This window comes from Triticum urartu, chromosome 4A (assembly GCF_056163025.1).
Source record: "Triticum urartu cultivar PI428250 chromosome 4A, HENAU_Tu73, whole genome shotgun sequence".
NCBI lineage: Eukaryota > Viridiplantae > Streptophyta > Magnoliopsida > Poales > Poaceae > Triticum > Triticum urartu.
The window spans coordinates 330,926,027-330,945,213 of record NC_141876.1 but is presented as its reverse complement, the minus strand read 5'-3'; the positions used below and the strand labels follow the sequence as shown (position 1 = coordinate 330,945,213).

Here is a 19,187-nt window from a genome sequence, read left to right as displayed (position 1 = left end):
CTTTGCTTGAAAACCATGTCAATGCTATCTCGAAGCATGTCTGTGGTACTGCAATTTTCAATAAGAACATTTGAAGCACAATGCTAAGTTTTCTTTATCAATGATCCAAACACTGTTGTATGGGTAATGTCATGAAATTCCTCTCCCCTTACCTAAATGTTTTCTACTTTCTATCATGTCATGGATATCGTACTCTGCTTGTTCTTGGGAAAGATATACCCCTGGATAATGTGTTTAAACACATTTTCCTTTCCATTGTTCTATTTAATCTGATGATCACCTTTTCCTTCCATTGTTTTGTCTAACCTTTCTGGTGATCTATATGATCTAAGCAGTAATATTCTTCTGCTTATGTAAACATCTAGGTGTACAATCGTGTCGGTAAGACCCTGTTACTATTGTTGATGACATTCCGGTAACCACCGATGAACGAGACTTTACCTATTGGTCTGCCTCGTTCAACGAGCAGGAGAATGGTTCTCTTCGTCCCTCGCCCTTGGTACCGATGTTGTTACCGACACAACTGACAGGCTATCCTCCGGCATGCCTTGCTTACATGATCGTGCAAATCATCACCGCCTTCCTACTTTTAACCCACATGGTGGTCCCATAACCCAAAGTTCCATAAGATCGAAACCTGACTCTCCTGTACACCCCATGTTCCCAAAGTTATTCCTCACGCTTGGCTTCATATGTAATTCACGAGCCACCTTCCGTGTGATCATCCATTCTGGTCTTAAACACAATACTTATCTCGTTGCTTTGAACCCCTTTCACACTCTGTTTCAGGAAACAAACGATTGTCTATCTGCTTGAAACTTCTTATGGTACCTTCTTACTTGGCTCTCGATATGTTTCATTCGTTCAACTCGAGAGATACTCTTGTGTTCATTCCTGGGATAACCCCAAATGGTTTCCCCTTATACCATTCTATCGTTGTAGAGCAGCCCCTTACCTATTCGTAAGTACAACAGAATTTTCGAAGAAAGGAGGACGACTTCATTATGATGACCTGGAGAAGAGGAATGAAGGCATCAACTTAATGGATCAACCTCTTCGAGAAAAGCAACCAAGACTGAGAAGACTCGATAGAATTTCGTAACCACATCTTTCCCCTTACTCTACCTCTTAAATCTCGGGACGAGATTTCTTGTAGTGGAGGAGATTTGTGATGCCCGGATAATTAAGCTACACTGAACCTCTGCTAATGTTGCCACGTCACCTCCGTTACTGTTGCTAATCTCACGTTAGTTCAAAACCGATTCAAAATCCAAATTCAAAAACAAGTCAAACAACTAAAGTTTTCAAAAGTCAAAACTAAAATGTTCTTATTGTGACAAATAATTCATAAGATATATTGGTGGAGAAAACAAGTCTTTATAAAATGTTTAAATGCACTAAACTAATTAAATCAGTAGCTATAACCAATATTTAAATGATTTTTATAATATATAAAATATTAAAATAATTTATTTGGGAGCCCAAGTTATTGTGGCATTAGCATAAGTAGTAACACTATTTTAGGAACTAATTTTATATTTTATAAAACTATAGTAAATAGAAAATAAAATAAAACAGTAAAAGGAAAATAGATAAAAGAAAAACGAACTAACACAATAAATAAAGAGAAGACAAAAGGCCACCCCCTCCCCCATGGGCCTTGGCCCACCAGGGCACCACCTAGGCCGGCCTACCCGCCTACAACTACCCCCACTCCATCAAACCCTAACTGATACCCCACTAACCCCAATCCCCTCTCCTCCCTCTCTCTCCCTCGATCCAGATCTGGCTCCGACCCCGGTGCGTCGCTGCCCACCTCGCCGTCGGTGTTCCCCGACGCCACTCGTCGTCTCCGACACCGCCCCGCCATCGCCGCCTCGACTCCGTTGCTCGCCTCCCCGTCCTCACCCCTCCCCGATCCAGAACTGGATCGGGGCACGACCTCGACGCCGTCTGACGCCGCCTGTCGGAGCCTCCCCGTCTTCTTCGACACACGTCATCCTCGTCCTCCTCCCCGTCTGAAAATGCGAAACACTAGGAATACTTTCTCAGATGTTTCCCCCCTTCGCCAGTATCGCCTACTACCGCATTAGGGCACACCTAGCACCGCTCTTTGTCATGTCATGCATCGTCATGCATATGTTTGCATTATATTTATTTTTTCTTCCCCCACTTCTCTCGTTAGACACCAAGATCGATGCCACTGCTACCCAATTGTGACGCCCCCGATTTAATCGTAGACTAATCATACACGCAAACGTGTACGATCAAGATCAGGGACTCACGGGAAGATATCACAACACAACTCTACAAAAAAAAGTCATACAAGCATCATATTACAAGCCAGGGGCCTCGAGGGCTTGAATACAAGAGCTCGATCATAGACGAGTCAGCGGAAGCAACAATATCTCAGTACAGACATAAGTTAAACAAGTTTGCCTTAAGAAGGCTAGCACAAACTGGGATACAGATCGAAAGAGGCGTAGGCCTCCTGCCTGGGATCCTCCTAAACTATTCCTGATCGTCGTCAGTGGGCTGCACGTAGTAGTAGGCACCTCCCGAGTAGTAGTAGTCGTCATTGATAGTGGCGTCTGGCTCCTGGACTCCATCGTCTGGTTGCAACAACCGGGTACAAAAAGGGGGAAAAGGGGGAGCAAAGCAACCGTGAGTACTCATCCAAAGTACTCGCAAGCAAGGAGCTACACTACATATGTATGCATTGGTATCAAATGGAAAAAGGATATCATATGTGGACTGAACTGCAGAATGCCGGAATAAGAGGGGGACAGCAAGTCCTATGAAGACTACGCTTCTGGTAACCTCCATCTTGCAGCAGGAGAAGAGAGTAGATGGTAAGTTCACCAAGTAGCATCGCATAGCATAATCCTAACCGATGATCCTCCCCTCGTCGCCCTGTGAGAGAGCGATCACTGGTTGTATCTGGCACTTGGAAGGGTGTGTTTTATTAAGTATCCGGTTCTAGTTGTCATAAGGTCAAGGTACAACTCCGGGTCGTCCTTTTACCGAGGGACACGGCTATTCGAATAGATAAACTTCCCTGCATGGGTGCACAACATATCCCAACACGCTCGATCCCCTTTGTCCGGACATACTTTTCTGGGTCATGCCCGGCCTCGGAAGATCAACACGTCGCAGCCCTACCTAGGCACAACAGAGAGGTCAGCACGCCGGTCTAAATCCTATGGCGCAGCGGTCTGGGCCCATCGCCCATTGCACACCTGCACGTTGCGTACGCGGCCGGAGAGCAGACCTAGAAACCTCCATTACAAAGGAAGTTGCGTTACGCGGTCCAACCCGGCGCGCGCCGCTTAGTCCCTGACGTCACAAAGGCTTCGGCTGATACCACGACGTCGAGTGCCCATAACTTTCCCCGCGTAGATGGTTAGTGCGTATAGGCCAGTAGCCAGACTCAGATCAAATACCAAGATCTCGTTAAGTGTGTTAAGTATCCGCGAACGCCGACTAGGGCCAGGCCCACCTCTCTTCTAGGTGGTCTCAACCTGCCCTATCGCTCCGCCTCAAAGTAACAGTCGGGGGCCGTCGGGAACTCAGGCCCACCACTACCTGGATGGAGCCACTTGCCCCTTCAGCCCCCATCTCCAAACAGTATCACCGGTAACGTAACAGTGTAAAGTATATAGTATATGGCCATGATCACCTCCCGAAGTGATCACGGCCCAGTAGTATAGCATGGCAGACGGACAAGAGTGTAGGGCCACTGATGGAACACTAGCATCCTATACTAAGCAGTAGGATAGCAAGTAAAGATAACAACAATAGTAGCAAGGACATGCTATGCAACAGAATAGGATTAACGGAAAGCAGCAACATGCTACACTACTCTAATGCAAGCAGTATAGAGGAGAGTAGGCGATATCTGATGATCAAGGGGGAGGCTTGCCTGGTTGCTCTGGCAAGTAGGAGGGGTCGTCAACACCGTAGTCATACTGGGTAGCAGCGGCGTCGGTCTCGGTGTCTAGCGAGAGAAGAGGGGGAAGAAACAATAAATATAAAAGCAAACATAAGCATGACGATGGAAGACATGACAATGCGCGGTGCTAGGGATGTCCTAACGTGGTAAGAGGTGGTACCGATGAAGGGGGGAAACATCCGGGAAATTATCCCCGGTGTTTCGCGTTTCCGGACAGATGAACCGGAGGGGGAAAGTTGTGAGTTCGATAGGTTAGGGATGTGTGATGGACGAACGGGCTGCGTACCCGGATTCGTCTCGTTGTTCTGAGCAACTTTCATGTACAAAGTTTTTCCATCCGAACTACGGTTTATTTTATATTAATTTTCAAAGATTTATTCAATTTATGGATTTATTTATATTCCAAATTTAATCAGTAAATACTTTTGCCACATAATGCAGTGCCAGCCACAGTGTATGACGGGTGGGGTCAGGGTCAAAGTCAATAGTCCAGTCAGCAGTTAACTAGGTCAACGGTGACTGGTTAAATTGGCTGGTGGGACCCAGCTGTCATAGAGACAGGGTAAATTAACAGTTTAATTAAGTTAACAAATTAATTGGGGGGGCACATGTCATTGTCTTAGATATTTTTAAACAGGCTCTTAAATGAAATGGGTAAACATGTCATTTTCAGTAATTCATCTAAACAGTTTTATTAACTTCTAATTAGGTGGTTAAGGGAATGGTTAAACCGGGCGGGCCCACACGTCAGTGGGTCAACCTAGTGTTGGGACGTGTGTGCGCGTGAGTTCAGTGGACGGCGGCGCACGCGGAGCCGGCGGTTCCGGCTACCAAAAGGGTCATCCTGGGTGTCAAACGGTCAAGAGCGATGTGCCGCATCGAGTCGTGCCTTCGTTTGGAGCTAGGGCGGCCGAAACTGCGCCAGGGGCGACGAAAGGCGGCGACTATGGTGGAGCTCACGTCAACCGGCTCTGGAGGGCACTGGGAGGAGTGGGAAGAGGTCAGGCGGAGCCGGATGCTCACATCGTTGTAGACGAGGGCTCGGGGAGGCCGGATGGACCCTGCCGGTGAGGTCCGGCGGCTGGACGGGCCGGCAGGCGCGAGGTAGAGCAGCGGCGCGGGGATGACGGAGAAGCTGCGGGGCGGAGGTGGTAGCCCACAGGCGCGGGCGTGCTCGCCGGGGCCGCTGGGAGCCGCGGCGGACGCGACCGAGACGGCGAGGCGCCGGCACGGTAGTGGCGGCGGAGGTGGGCACCGGTCGACGAGGGGTGTTCGGCGAGGGGAGCAAGGCGAGGGGAGGTCGGATCCGCGAGGGGCCTCCGGGATCCATCCATCTCCGGCAAGGAGGTGGCTTGGCGCGGCACGGACACGAAGGACCAGGCAGGTGCGGCCATGGCAGGAGCTTCTGCGCGGCGGTGGCGCGAGGACGACGATAGGCGGCGAATCCCCGGGCACGGGCGCGGCAGCGGTTGTGGGGCTCCGGCGCGGCAGGGGATGTGGATGGGGCGCAGGGCCTGTCTGCCCTGGCGTTGGGGGGAGGGTTGGGTGTGTGCGGCGCTGGGAGAGAGACGAGGGAGAGAGGCGTGTGAGGAGTGGGGATCGTGGGGGAATTAGGTTACGTGGGGGGGTAGTGAGGCCTTAGTAGGCCAGAGGCGCGCGGGCGGACCGGCCTGTCTGGTCGGGTTGGGACCAGATGGGCCTAGCGGCCTAGTGGCCATGGGGGGTTACTTTTATTTAGTTTTGTTTTTCATTTCCCTTTTATCTATTTCCTATCTGTTTTATTACATCCATCAGTTTATTTTAGTTTTGTAAAATACATTATTAGTTTTACAAATTACACCATGACCACAAAAGTTTAAACTCTAATTAAAATAGTTTAATATTTTATAACTAATAAAGGACATTTATTTAATTGTTTAAGTCGTTGTCTTATTTAATATAGTGCATTTAAATAATTTATTAAAATGTGTTTTTACCTCCAATGTTTTCTAGGGATTATTTGTCACACAGAGAACATTTTAGTTCTAACATCTGAAAACTTTTATCGTTTGACTTTAATTCAAATTTAGATTTGAACCAGTTTTGAACTAACGCGAGATTAACAATAGTATCAGAGGTGACGTGGCATCACTAGTAGAGGTTTACTGTAGCTTAATTATCCAGGCGTCACACCAGTACGACTACGGTGTCGACGACCCCTCCTTCTTGCCAGAGCAACCAGGCAAGCCCCCCCTGATCACCAGATATCGCCTATTCTTCTCTCTACTGCTTGCATTAGAGTAGTGTAACGTGTTACTGCTTTCCGTTAATCCTATTCTGATGCATAGCCTGACCTTGCTACTATTGTTGTTACCTTTACCTGCAATCCTAAATGCTCAGTATAGGATGCTAGTATTCCATCAGTGGCCCTACATTCTTGTCCGTCTGCCATGCTATACTGTTGGGCCGTGATCACTCGGGAGGTGATCACAGGTATATACTTATATACATAATATATGTTACTTGTGGTGACTAAAGTCGGGTCGGCTCGTAGAGTACCCGCGAGTGATTCACGGATTGGGACTGAAAGGACGTTTGTCCTGACGGCCCTTTGAGCGGACCTTTGTGGCAGAGCGACACGGAAGGTTGAGACCACCTAGGAGAGAGGTGGTCCTGGCCCTGGTCGGCGTCCGCGATTAGTTCAAAATAACATGCTTAACAAGATCTTGGTATTTGATTTGAGCCTAGCCACTGGCCTATACGCACTAACCAATTACGCGGGGACAGTTATGGGCACTCGACGTCGTGGTATCAGCTGAAGCCTTCGTGATGTCAGCGACTAAGCGGCGCACGCCGAATTGCACCGTAAGTCTGCGCTTGTATTAAGGGGGGCTAGGTCTACTTCCGGCCACGTACGCAACGTGCAGGTGTGCAATGGGCGATGGGCCCATACCCCTGCGTGCATAGGTTTTAAACCGGCGTGCTGACCTCTCTGTTGTGCCTAGGTAGGGCTGCGACATGTTGATCTTCCGAGGCCGGGCATGACCAGGAAAGTGTGTCTGGCCAAAGGGGATCGAGCATTTTGGGAAATGTGGTGCACCCCTGTAGGGAAGTTTATCTATTCGAATAGCCGTGTCCCTTGGTTAAAGGACGACCCAGAGTTGTACCTTAACCTTATGACAACTAGAACCGGATACTTAATAAAACACTCCTTTTCAAGTGCCAGATAAAACCCGATGATCTCTCTCTCTCACAAGGCGACGAGGGGAGGGTCGCCGGGTAGGATTATGTTATGAGATGATACTTGGTTAACTTACCATCTACTCTCTTCTACTGCTTCAAGATGGAGGCTGCCAGAAGCATAGTCTTCGATAGGACTAGCTATCCCCCTCTTATTCTGGCATTCTGCAGTTCAGTCCACATACACTACCCCTTCCATTGATACCAATGCATATGTACTGTAGCTCCTTGCTTGCGAGTACTTTGGATGAGTACTCACAGTTGCTTTGCTCCCCTTTTTCCCCTTTCTATACCCGATTGTTGTGACCAGACGTTGGAGCCCAGGAGCCAGACGCCACAGATGATGACTCCTACTACTACGTGCAGGCCGCCGACGATGACTAGGAGTAGTTTAGCACGATCCAGGCAGGAGGCATGCGCCTCTTTCAATCTGTAACCCAGTTTGTGCTAGCCATCTTATGGCAACTTGTTTACTTATGTCTGTACTCAGATATTGTTGCTTCCACTGACTCGTCTATGATCGAGCACTTGAATTCGAGCTGTCGTGGCCCCTGGCTTGTATTATGATGCTTGTATGACTTATTTATGTTTTTAGAGTTGTGTTGTGATATCTTCCCGTGAGTCCCTGATCTTGATCGTACACGTTTGCGTGCATGATTAGTGTATGATTGAATCGGGGGCGTCACACACACGCTCTCACCACTTATCGTCGTTTACACGACATGTACTCGACAACCTTCAAGCGGAAGCCCAGCGAGGGTGTCGGCCACGACCTGACTAACCACACAAGTCTCTAGTCCAGGTTTATCGCCTATTCGGGTTCCATGCGCAAGTAGATTGCTACCTCTTAAGCATTGCGTTGCTTTTCTCTTGAAGAGGAAAGGATGATGTAGCAAAGTAGCATAAGTATTTCCCTTAGTTTTTGAGAACCAAGGTATGAACCAGTAGGAGGCCACACGCAAGTCCCTCGTACCTACACAAACAAATAAGAACCTCGCAACTAACGCGATAAAGGGGTTGTCAATCCCTTCACGGTCACTTACGAGAGTGAGATCTGATAGAGATAATAAGATAATATTTTTGGTATTTTTATGATAAAGATTAAAAGTAAAGATTGCAAAATAAAAGGTAATAGAAATAGCTTGTTGACGGAAGATTAATATGATGGAGAATAGACCCGGGGGCCATAGGTTTCACTAGTGGCTTCTCTCAAGATAGTATAAGTATTACGGTGGGTGAACAAATTACTATCGAGCAATTGATAGAAAAGTGAATAATTATGAGAATATCTAGGCATGATCATGTATATAGGCATCACGTCCGTGACAAGTAGACCGACTCCTGCCAGCATCTACTACTATTACTCCACACATCGACCGCTATCCATCATGCATCTAGAGTATTAAGTTCATAAGAACAGAGTAACGCATCAGGTAAGATGACATGATGTAGAGGGATAAACTCAAGCAATATGATATAAACCCCATCTTTTTATCTTCGATGGAAACAATACAATACCTGGCGTTTCCCTTTCTGTCACTGGGATCGAGCACCGCAAGATTGAACCCAAAGCTAAGCACTTCTTCCATTGCAAGAAAGATCAATCTAGTAGGCCAAACCAAACTGATAATTCAAAGAGACTTGCAAAGATAACCAATCATACATAAAATATTTCAGAGAAGAATCAAATATTGTTCAAGGATAGACTTGATCATAAACCCACAATTCATCGGATCTCGACAAACATACCGCAAAAAGAGTTACATCGAATAGATCTCCAAGAAGATCGAGGAGAACTTTGTATTCAGATCCAAAGAGAGAGAAGAAGCCATCTAGCTAATAAATATGGACCCGAAGGTCTGAAGTAAACTACTCACACATCATCGGAGGGGCCATGGAGTTGATGTAGAGGCCCTCCATGATCGATGCCCCCTCCGGCGGAGCTCCGAAAAAGGCACCAAGATGGGATCTCTTGGGTACAAAAGGTTGCGGCGGTGGAAATAGGGTTTCGTGGTGCTCCTGGTTGTTTTCAGGGTATATGAGTATATATAGGAGGAACAAGTAGGTCGGTTGAGCCACGAGGGGCCCATGAGGGGGGAGGGCGCGCCCAGGGGGGTAGGCACGCCCCTGTCTCGTGGACACCTCATTTGTTTCTTGACGTCCACTCCAAGTCCTCTAGATCATGTTTGTTCCAAAAATCACGTTCCCGAAGGTTTCATTCCGTTTGGACTCCGTTTGATATTCCTTTTCTGCGAAACACTAAAATAGGAAAAAAAACAGCAATTTGCTCTGAGCCTTGGGTTAATAGGTTAGTCCCAAAAATAATATAAAAGTGTAAAATAAAGCCCATTAAACATCCAAAAAAGAATATATAATAGCATGGAACAATCAAAAAATTATAGATACATTGGAGATGTATCAAGCATCCCCAAGCTTAATTCATGCTCGTCCTCGAGTAGGTAAATGATAAAGACAGAATTTTGATGTGGAATGCTTTCTAGCATATTCTTCAATGTAATTTTCTCTATTGTGGCATGAATGTTCAGATCCAAAAGATTCAAGATAAAGTTTTAATGTTGACATAAAAATAATAATACTCCAAGTATGCTAACCAAGAAATTATGTCTTATCAAAATAACATAGCCAAAGGAAGCTTATCCCTACAAAATCATATAGTTTGGCCATGCTTCATTTTCGTCACACAAAATACTCTCATCATGCACAACCCCAATGACAAGCCAAGCAATCGTTTCATACTTAGCCTTTTCAGACTCTTTCAACTTTTATGCAATATATGAGCGCGAGCCATGGACATAGCACTATGGGTGGAATAGAATATAATGATTGAGGTTGTGTGAGAAGACAAAAAGGGAGAAAGTCTCACATTGACGTGGCTAATCAATGGGCTATGGAGATACACACCGATTGATGGCAATGCAAGGAGTAGGGATTGCCATGCAACGAATGCACTAGAGCTATAGGTATATGAAAGCTCAAAAAGAAACTAAGTGGGTGTGCATCCAACTTGCTTGCTCACGAAGACCTAGGGCATTTGAGGAAGCCCATCATTGGAATATACAAGCCAATTTCTATAATGAAAAATTCCCACTAGTATATGAAAGTGACAAAATAAGAGACTCTCTATCATGAAGATCATGGTGCTACTTTGAAGCACAAGTGTGGAAAAAGGATAGTAACATTGTCCCTTCTCTCTTTTTCTCTCATTTTTTTATTTGGGTCTTCTTTTCTCTCTTTTTATGGCCTCTTTTTTTTCGTCCGGAGTATCATGCTGACTTGTGGGGGAATCATAGTATCCATCATCCTTTCCTCACATGGGACAATGCTCTAATGATGATCATCACACTTTTGTTTATTTACAACTCAAGAATTACAAATCGATACTTAGAACAAAATATGACTCTATGTGAATGCCTCCAGCGGTGTACCGGGATTGCGATGAATCAAGAGTGACATGTATGAAAAATTAAGCATGGTGGCTTTTGCCACAAATACGATGTCAACTACATGATCATGCAAAGCAATATGACAAGGATGATGTGTGTCATAATAAATGGAACAGTGGAAAGTTGCATGGCAATATATCTCGGAATGGCTATGGAAATGCCATAATAGGTAGCTATGGTGGCTGTTTTGAGGAAGATATAAGGAGAGCGTATCATATCACGGGGTTTGGATGCACCGGCGAAGTTTGCACCAACTCTCAAGATGGGAAAGGGCATTGCACGGTACCGAAGAGGCTAGCAATGATGGAAGGGTGGGAGTGCATATAATCCATGGAGTCAGCATTAGTCATAAAGAACTCACATACTTATTGCAAAGATCTACAAGTAATCGAAACCAAGCACTACGCGCATGCTCCTAGGGGGATAGATTGGTAGGAAAAGACCATCGCTCGTCCCCGACCACCACTCATAAGGAAAGCAATCAAAGAACACCTCATGCTTCAAATTTTTCACATAACGTTTACCATACGTGCATGCTACGGGACTTGCAAACTTCAACACAAGTATTTCTCAATTTCACAATTACTCAACTAGCACACTTCTAGTATTACCACCTTTATATCTCAAAACAACTATCAAGCATCCAACTTCTCTTAGTATTTAAAATTTGTAACCAAAGCATATTACCATGGTGTTCTAAAGGACTCTCAAAATAATATAAGTGAAGCATGAGAGATCAATTATTTCTATAAAATAGAACCACCGCCCCGCTCTAAAAGATATAAGCGAAGCACTAGAGCAAAATTATCCAACTCAAAAGATATAAGTGAAGCACATAGAGTATTCTAATAATTACAATTCATGTGCCTCTCTCCCAAAGGTGTGTACAGCAAGGATGATTGTGTTAAACTAAAAATCAAAGACTCAAGTCATACAAGACGCTCCAAGCAAAACACATATCATGTGGTGAATAAAAATATAGCTCCAAGTAAAGTTACCGATGGACAAAGATGAAAGAGGGGATGCCTTCCGGGGCATCCCCAAGCTTAGGATTTTGGTTGTCCTTGGATTTTACCTTGGGTTGCCTTGGTCATCCCCAAGCTTAGGCTCTTGCCACTCCTTGTTCCATAATCCATCAAATCTTTACCCAAAACTTGAAAACTTCACAACACAAAACTTAAAAGAAAATCTCGTGAGCTCCGTTAGTAAAAGAAAACAAACCACCACTTCAAGGTACTGTAATGAACTCATTATTTATTTATATTGGTGTTAAACCTACTGTATTCCAAATTCTCTATGGTTCATAACCTCCGATACTAGCCACAGATGCATCAAAATAAGCAAACAACACACGAAAAACAGAATCTGTCAAAAACAGAACAGTCTGTAGTAATCTGTAGGTTTCGAATACTTCTGTAACCCCAAAAACTCAACAATAAATATCTGGACGTGACTAATTTATCTATTAATCATCTGCAAAAATAATTAACTAAATAGCACTCTCCAGTAAAAAATGGCAGCAAATCTCGTGAGCGCTAAAGTTTCTGTTTTTTACAGCAAGATCGCAAAGACTTTCCCCAAGTCTTCCCAAAGGTTCTACTTGGCACAAACACTAATTAAAAGCATAAAACCACACCTAAACAGAGGCTAGATGAATTATTTATTACTAAACAGAACCAAAAAGCAAGAAACAAAAATAAAATTGGGTTGCCTCCCAACAAGCGCTATCGTTTAATGCCCCTAGCTAGGCATTGATAATTTCAATGATGCTCACATGAAAGACAAGAATTGAAGCACAAAGAGAGCATCATGAAACACTTGACAAACACATCTAAGTCTAACATACTTCCTATGCATAGGCATCTTATAGGCAAACAAATTATCATAGCAAGCAAAAACTAGCATATGCAAGGAAGCGAAAAGAAACAATAGCAATCTCAACATAACAAGAGGTAATTTAGTAACATGAAAATTTCTACAATCATATTTTCCTCTCTCATAATAATTACATGTGGGATCATAAGAAAATTCAACAAAATAGCTATCACATAAAATATTTCCAACACGATCCACATGTATGCAAAGTTGACACTCTTCCAAAATAGTGGGATTAACATTAACTAAAGTCATGACCTCTCCAAACCCACTTTTATCAAAAACTTAATAAGATTTAACATTCTCCAAATATGTGGGATATAAAGTTGACACTCTTCCAAACCCACTTTCAATATAATTGCAAACATTATTATCAATCTCATATTCATCATGAGGCTTAAATAAATTTTGAAGATCATAAGAAAAATCACCCCAATCATGATCATTGCAACAAGTAGAGGACATAGCAAAACTATCATCCCCAAACTTAGGGTTTTGCATATTATTAGCACATTGACATTAATATAATTTATAATAACATCATTGCAATCATGCTTTTCATGGAAGGAACTATCAAGTATGGGTGCAATAGCAACGATCTCATGTTTAACATAAGGAACTATAGCAAATTCATCTTCATAAATATTGGAATCATGGCCACAAGAATAGCAAGCATCATGTTCATCAACGAATATTTCAATCAAATCATCGGAATCATAATTATCTATAGATTCATGCATATCATTATTTTCTTTTGAAGCAATGGTCATTTTTTCAATAAATGCTTTGACATGGACATTATGAGCATAGTTTTGATACCAATATTTAAGTATGTCAAAATTTTCAGATTCCTAGAGAGTAACACCATACTTTTCAATCGAAGAAGCAACTTCATAAGCACCCTTAAAAGCAACAAATTATTCAATTTGTTCGATATCATAGTAACTAAAAACAGCCTTTGCATAAGAAGATAAGATTTCATTATCATTAAGCTCCCATAGGTAGGGGGTGTTTTTTAGGGTTCTTAGAACAACAAGTAAGATCACAAATTTCACAAAGATTCCAAGCATAACATAGCAATATGTTTATTTGATCCCATAGGAGTCTCCCTTTTTCAGGCAAACGGTGACGCACAAAATGAGCATGCTCATCTAAAGATTTCCCATCAACTAGGCTAGTTGGGGTTTCAGCACGAGCGCATAAGGATCGAAGATGATCCAAGTAGAACACTTTAAGTGGATCCATATCAATAGATTTTTAGCAAGCAAAGATGCAAGCAAATAGAAGGCACATGGAAACACAAAGAAATATATATACGGGGAGAAGGCGAACGGAAAAAAGGGCAAATAAAACGGCAAGGGTAAAGTGGGGGAGAGGAAAACGAGAGGCAAATGGCAAATAATGAAATGCGAGGGATAAGAGTTTGTGATGGGTACTTGGTATGTCTTGACTTGTGCGTAGACTCCCCGGCAATGGCGCCAGAAATCCTTCTTGATACCTCTTGAGCACTGCGTTGGTTTTCCCTTGAAGAGGAAAGGGTGATGTAGCAAAGTAGCGTAAGTATTTCCGTCAATTTTTGAGAACCAAGGTATCAATCCAGTAGGAGGGCACACGCAAGTCCCTCGTACCTACACAAACAAATAAGAACCTCGCAACCAATGTGGTAAAGGGGTTGTCAATCCCTTCATGGTCACTTACGAGAGTGAGATCTGATAGAGATAATAAGATAATATTTTTGATATTTTTATGATAAAGATTAAAAGTAAAGACTGCAAAATAAAAGGTAATAGAAATAGCTTGTTGACGGAAGATTAATATGATGGAGAATAGACCCGGGGGCCATAGGTTTCACTAGTGGCTTCTCTCAAGATAGCATAAGTATTACGGTGGGTGAACAAATTACAGTTGAGCAATTGATAGAAAAGCGGATAACCATGAGAATATCTAGGCACGATCATGTATATAGGCATCACGTCCATGACGAGTAGACCGACTCGTGCCTGCATCTACTACTATTACTCCACACATCGACCGCTATCCAGCATGCATCTAGAGTATTAAGTTCATAAGAATAGAGTAACACATTTGGTAAGATGACATGATGTAGAGGGATAAACTTAAGCAATATGATATAAACCCCATATTTTTATCCTAGATGGAAACAATACAATACAATACGTGTCGTTTCCCTTTCTCTCATTGTGATCGAGAACCGCAAGATTGAACCCAAAGCTAAGCACTTCTCCGATTGCAAGAAAGATCAATCTAGTAGGCCAAACCAAACTGATAATTCGAAGGGACTTGCAAAGATAACCAATCATACATAAAATATTTCAGAGAAGAATCAAATATTGTTCATAGATAGACTTGATCATAAACCCACAATTCATCAGATCTCGGCAAACATACCGCAAAAAGAGTTACATCGAATAGATCTCCAAGGAGATCGAGGAGAACTTTGTATTGAGATCCAAAGAGAGAGAAGAAGCCATCTAGCTAATAAATATGGACCCGAAGGTCTGAAGTAAACTACTCACACATCATCAGAGGGGCCATGGATTTGATGTAGAGGCCCTCCTTGATCGATGCCCCCTCCGGCGGAGCTCCAAAAAAGGCCCCAAGATGGGATCTCTTGGGTACAGTAGGTTGCGGCGGTGGAAATAGGGTTTCGTGGTGCTCCTGGTTGTTTTTAGGGTATATGAGTATATATAGGAGGAACAAGTAGGTCGGCTGAGCCACGAGGGGCCCATGAGGGGGGAGGGCGCAACAACGGGGTAGGCGCGCCCCCTGCCACGTGGACTCCTCGTTTGTTTCTTGACGTCCACTCCAAGTCCTTGGATCACGTTTGTTCCAAAAATCACGTTCCCAAAGGTTTCATTCTGTTTGGACTCCGTTTGATATTCCTTTTCTACGAAACACTGAAATAGGCAAAAAAAACAACAATTTGCATTGGGCCTTGGGTTAATAGGTTAGTCCCAAAAATAATATAAAAGTGTAAAATAAAGCCCATTAAACATCCAAAACAGAATATATATATATATAATAGCATGGAACAATCAAAAATTATAGATACGTTGGAGATGTATCAGAGATCCGGCCGGGGTTTCACTCACGGCCCCAAACGATAAGAGTAGGGTTCCCGAGGCACCAAACGGGCGTCCTGGTACACTATGCCTCGTGTCTCTACCGCATCATAGCCCACCCCTAGGGTCAGCGCTATGCACGGCCCCCAACACATATCCTACAAACACCAGAAACTAGTTGCAACTCCTGGACAGAGATCAAGGCGATTAATAAGTCGAGAGGGGAACTTAAGCATTCCAATGCATGGTAGTAGTTGTTCATGGATCACAAACACAGAACTCAGTTCCTGAGGATGGTTTCAATGAGAAAACCCACCATGTACTCCTACATGGCCTCTCACCGCTACCTTTACCAAATCGTGTTCACACACTCAGCTCTCAACAGGACGACATGTTCACCACATTCCAATTCATCCCCGATGAATCAGACCTGACTCAAATCTAAGCAGTAGCAGGCATGACAACAAGCATGAATGAGTAGGCACATCAGGGCTCAAACAACTCCTACTCATGATAGTGGGTTTGATCTATTTACTGTGGCAATGACAGGTCATGCAGAGGAAAAGGGGTTCAACTACCGCAACATGTAACAGTTGAAGCATTGTTGTCCTAATGCAGTAAAAGAGAGCAGAGGCGGGAGAGTGGGATTGTATCGTAATGAACAAGGGGTTTTTGCTTGCCTGGCACTTCTAAAGATAGCAATAGCTCTTCATTGGTGTCATCGAACTCATCGTCGGAACCACGTCTACTGAGAGGGGACAATCAATGGCAAACGAGAGGGAACACAATCAATGTAATGCAACAATATGATGCATGAATATGACATGTCAATATGCGGTGATTCGAGCTAATGCAGCTAGCAACAAGTTAAATGAAGTTGGTTTGAACCCAAGGTTCAAATTCAAACTCCATATGTGAAATTCAAATGCCATTTATTTGATTTTTCCAATTCAGCAACTATAAGTTGTTCCAACATGCATGAAAAAGGTACAGATGGATAGATTGAATTTTTCTGATCATTTTTCATTTATAAATTATTTCATTCTGAGCTATAGATTATTTTCTATGATTTTTTTGAAGTTCAAATATTTTCTAGATTTTTCTGGTTATTTAGAATTAAACAAAATCCAGTAAATGATTTACTGCGTCAGCATGACATCATGCCGACGTCATCGGTCAAAGGAGCGGCCCAGGTCAAACTAACCAGTGGGTCCCATGTGTCAGTTACTAAATAAACTATACTTGTTTAATTAGCACTAATCCTAGATTAATTAGTAGGGCCTGGCTCGCGTGTCAGTAAACCAGGGGGGTCAAATCCCTGGTCAAACTGGGGCTAACCCACCGGCGTTTAGCCGCCGGTGTCGACCAGACGCAGTGGAGGGCTCGGGATCGCTCCACGGGCCCCCGAACGAGCGGTGGAGGGCACCCGCGGGGAGCTGGAGCCCTCCCGCATCCAGTGCAGCAAGCAGAAGCAGCTGGGGTGGCTGGAGCTCGTCGGAAACGAGCTCGACGCGGCGGCCGGCATTCGGGTGCGCATGGCGGAGCGGCTGCGGTGGTCGTGGCGGCGCGTACGTGGCACCTGCGACATCTACACGAGGTGGCGAGCATGTTAGACATAGCGCCCGGACCATTTGGTCGCCGGGGTTGTGTCGGTAGCGAGCGCAGGAGGCGCGCATGTTTCGGTCTTTGATGAAGACATGGGTACAGCGAGCAATCGAGGTGGAGGAGAGGGGGGTTTGGTCTGTGAGCTCACAACGGAGACGATGGGATGGTCAGCGTGCTCGGGGGAGGCCTAGAGGCGACGAGACGGCGACTGTGATCTCCTGCTGCCGGATCTTCAAGACGAGGTCGGGGACGACGATACGGGGCTTCCAGTGTCGTACTCATTGGCGAAGAGCTTCAGGGAAACGCAGCAGAGCCGGTAGACACGTTGGGGAGACAAGGGGGCTCAGGGCGCGGCAGCGGCGAGCGGATGTGACGGTGGCGCTCGGCTATGCAAGAGAGAGAGCGCCAGGGGAGAGGAAGAGGACGAGGGGTGAGGGAAAGAGCCAGAGAGGTGCGTGGCGCCATCTAGGCGTTCCTGGGAGGAGGCGGCAAGCACAACCTGGCATCCATGTGCGCGCGCGGCGAGCATGCGCACCCTTCCCACTAGCAGGAGGTGGAAGACGACTGGCACGTCGGGTGCTTGCTGGGCTGGGCCTCAACTACAGTGCTGGGCCGCAGGTAAGAACCAGGTGAGTCCTCCTCTCTCTCTCTCTCTCTCTCTCTCTCTCTCTCTTTTCTAATTCTTTCTATTTTCCATTTATTCTGTTTTGTTTTGATTTAGTAAAAATACTAAACCATTTGGTAAATTGCTTAAATTAATTGTGGGCACTTGTGAAATTGTTTCCAACAGCCCTCATTTAGTTTCAAAATTATTTGAGCATTAAAACATTTATAGCATTTAAATGCCCAAACTCAAATACTTTATGTTTTAATTCAAAAATCTAGGAATGACCTAGAAATATGTTCATCATTTTTGGCAGAGGTTTTCACCTTTATCAGAAATCATGAACATTTCCAAAGGGCATTTTGGGTCATTGAAAAATATTTTATTTGAACCTATTTGAATTTCATTTGGTGCTAGGGTTTACCAATCCCTGTTTCAAATTTCTTTTGAATTTAAACATGATGCATCGAAGCTTTAATGTAACTATTTACAAGCAATTCTAGGGCTGTGACAACTCACCCCCACTAAACAAGAATCTCGTCCCGAGATTCAAGACGTGAGGTAAGAAGACAGAGGGAACATGGCGCTGACACAATCTTCATGATCCATTGCCTTCCTCGAGGACATTGATCTATTGCATCATGTTGATCTTAGCATCCTTGCCTCCTAGATCTTCATCCAGCTCGATACGATAGAAGGAAATTCTACAGGAATCGATCTCCTCGAAGATCAAGCAACTTAGAACCAACTCAAGAAGTGAGACGTTCGAAGCATCTCTCATGCTGAGACGTCCAAACACACATCGGGCGGATGGAAGAATAGATGACGGAGGTTCAATTTGGTAGGCAATAATTCCACACTTAAGTAAAATGGTGCATGTGTGTTAAAGTAGCAAGGAGATAATTGCCATGATCCCATAACGGGGCACCTTAGGGAGGTGACTCGTAGAATTATTCCCTTAAGTGGAAAAAATATTACTTTTGATACAAAGATCATTTAAACTCTTTATACCAGCTTAAGGCAATCACAAACGATCGTGTGAAGGAGCTTGAAGAAATGGCATACTCATACTAGAATGGATGATGCGGACTACCTTGTTGAAGACAATGCAATGGATGATTTTTTCTTATCATCGGAAATGGATGGGACCCATGGTAGGACCACTTTTGAAGATGATCCTAAAAAACAATTACTGAGAGGGGCAGCCCATGGGAAGTTGGCACAATGGTGGTGCAAGCTGGGAACAAAATGCAAATGCTAGGAATGATTCTGGTAACTAGGGAATAGCTCAAAAGTCGAGAGTGATTCCACCGTTTGAATGGTTATACTATAATCGAAGAAACTAAGAGCACAGGAATCCCCAAGGAGCAACTTCTAGAATAAGT

At 44.3% G+C, this 19,187-nt stretch overlaps 1 long non-coding RNA gene across 1 annotated transcript; it reads right to left on the bottom strand.

Annotated features, from left to right (window-relative positions):
- Nucleotides 1-2,336: 2,336 nt before the first annotated feature.
- Nucleotides 2,337-5,570, bottom strand: LOC147975759 (uncharacterized). Its single transcript, XR_015601058.1, has 3 exons — nt 4,976-5,570; nt 3,923-3,997; nt 2,337-2,612 (listed from the first exon to the last, which is right to left on the bottom strand). It is a non-coding gene; the product is annotated as an uncharacterized LOC147975759 (long non-coding RNA).
- Nucleotides 5,571-19,187: the final 13,617 nt, after the last annotated feature.